Here is a 2,890-nt window from a genome sequence, read left to right as displayed (position 1 = left end):
TGGAAAAAAATACGCTTTTTGGTTTTTTTTAAAGTGATGATGAAATAGCTGTAGGACAGGCTGAAAGCTAAAAATGTCTACAACTCAAATTCCATAATTTTGAGCCGAATCGGGGCTTAGGGGTGTACCCCCCCCCCTACCTTAACACTAACAAAAAATATCTACGCACTATTTTGCATCTTTTTTCACTCGTTTTCTTTACATTACGGTTAACATTTCTTTTTCTTTTGTTGGCTCGCTGTTCCGTTTCGTTGTTTACCTTTCTTCTCCCTGTACTTTCTCCAAAATGACGCTTTTATGTTCTTTTTGCTAAGTGTTTTTGACTAAAAGGTTAGGGAGAACAACAAAGGGATAGCAGACAGAGTGAGAGAGAGAAAGAGAGAGAGAGAGAGAAAGAGAAAGAGAGAGAAAGAGAGTGAGAGAGAGAGAGAGAGAAAGAGGGTGTGAGAGAGAGAAAGAGAGAGAGAGAGAGAGAGAGAGAGAGAGAGAGAGAGAGAGAGAGAGAGAGATATTAATGTATCGACAAACAATTCTGCTATCCTACTTCATTGTCATCACCATCATCATAACTACCCTCAGCACGACTAATAGAAATGCGGCAGCAACATCAGCTGAAATATAGCGAACAGCAAAGAAACTACAGCAACAGTAATAACAAAAGAAACAATAAATACAAAACTATAACTTTTGAACGAGTAACAACCACTACGTCTCCTACACAACCGTAGGAATTTTCACAGACACATTCTGCGGTATCGCTGTCAAAAATAATAATAATAATAATAATAATAATAATAATAATAATAATAATAATAATAATAATAATAATAATAATCGTCGTCATCATCATCATCATCATCATCATCATCATCATCATCATCATCATCATCATCATCATCCTCATATACTACAACAACAACAACAACAACTATTACTGCTGCTACTACTACTACTACTACTACTACTACTACTACTACTACCACTACTACTACTACTACTACTACTACTACTACTACTACTACTGCTGCTACTGCTGCTACTACTACTGCTGCTGCTGCTGCTGCTACTACTACTACTACTACTGCTACTGCTGCTGCTGCTGCTACTACTACTACTACTACTACTACTACTACTACTACTACGAGACAATACGAGAGAGTGCCACTCAGGCAAAGATAGTGTAACTTTGACTCGGGCACGTTGTGTACACACTTTTTATACACCAAATTTGACCCAGAAGCCCATTCGGAGGATTTGACCTTTTCGCTTGACCAAAGTGTGCCAAAATGGTAGCCTAGCTTTTGTTCCTCCATAAAGGAAAAATCTGGCCTTCATTCAAACCATTGGGATTGAGCAAAATTTGGCGTATTGTGCTTTGTTCTTACAATTTTCATTATGATTATGACTTATAAGTTGTACACAGAGACAAAACTGTACAAAATGAGAACGGTGCACCATTATGAAAGTGGAGCGAACTCATTTGCATGAAAAGGGTAGTTTGAGTTTGAGCAAATATATGAGGCCTAAAGGGGAAACCTTATTTAGGCTACAGGTGGCCTAGGTCGGGGGGTAGACCTTATTTAGGCCATATATGGCCTAAATAAGCACTCCCTTATTTAAAGTAGGTCCATTTTGAGTGACCATATCTCGGGCGTCTATTAACACAGATGAAATATTAATGTGTCAGATGATGCAGAATTTAACCGGATTGCAATTAGTATGCTGCATGAGAGCGTAGTACAAGGCTACAATTAGCTTACGAGGACTGGGTGATTATCTTTTCAACGCTAGCATAAAATAAAAAGTATCGGAACCTCAGTTTGCAGTGACCTTCCTGAACGGGATTTTAAAATATGTTGTTGGTCATCGAACTTTTAAACCTGTATGCAAATATCTGAGATTAAACAAAGCGATTTAATTTTATTGTGTTTTAACCGCTGTCACTGTCAGACATCACCCGTTTGCACCCCCCCTCTCTCTCCCTCTCCCCCTCCCCCCCCTCTCTCTCTCTCTCTCTCCCTCTCTCTCTCACACACACGCCGACACACACACACACACACACACACACACACACACACACACACACATGCGTGCGTGACCACTTAGTGATTGACGACACGAATAGATATTGCTTGGGAACCTTTCCTGTCGCCACCATTTTTACTGCTGTACGTGTACTTATTTTTTACTTTACTTTTCACCGATCGATGGGAGATGCAGTTTTTGAATAGCAGGCCATCGCTGCAGCTCTTTCAGTTGGGATATTTTAATTTCTCAGGATTTCCTTGACTCCCCCAATCCATCTTTTTCATGGTCTACCTCTTGCTTTATAACCTGGGCACTTGGTGTACTTTGTTTTACTACTAGATCTATTGCCTACTCAGATTAAGATTATGAGCAGGGGAAAATATTTTGTCATGTCCCTTTGAATTTTGGTCCCGGCGATTAAGTTGAACTTTGGATAAGTTGATTAAAAAAAACCCTCTTCAGAACACCAGCTCACCCGAAGGGCATACAGACAGTGCAACTATTTTAGACACGTTAACGACTGGATACCAGCTCTTGGCCCCGATGAACTTACGTGCGACAGCCGGTGACACGAGAATACCTCTCTCCAATATTTTTGCCGGCACAGCGTATCTGCCTCACTAACATTATCGTCTTGATAGCCTCCCGATACGAGTTTTGATGCGTTTAACGCAGTTCTAAATTTTTTTCCGATAGTCTCCAGGTTTTTGGTGTTGTGCGTCATTACACAGACGAGTACACAACATAAAGTACAAGACGACTGAGGCAGACAAACAAAAGAGAAAGAGGGGGAGAGGTAGGCGGGAACTGACGAAGAGTAAGAGGAGATAAACATAGTTGACGAAAAAGTAGAAAAGTATAA

This window comes from Aplysia californica, unplaced genomic scaffold (assembly GCF_000002075.1).
Source record: "Aplysia californica isolate F4 #8 unplaced genomic scaffold, AplCal3.0 scaffold00170, whole genome shotgun sequence".
Taxonomy (NCBI): Eukaryota; Metazoa; Mollusca; class Gastropoda; order Aplysiida; family Aplysiidae; genus Aplysia; species Aplysia californica.
The sequence above is the reverse complement of the archived record's forward strand: the minus strand, read 5'-3'. Positions refer to the sequence as shown.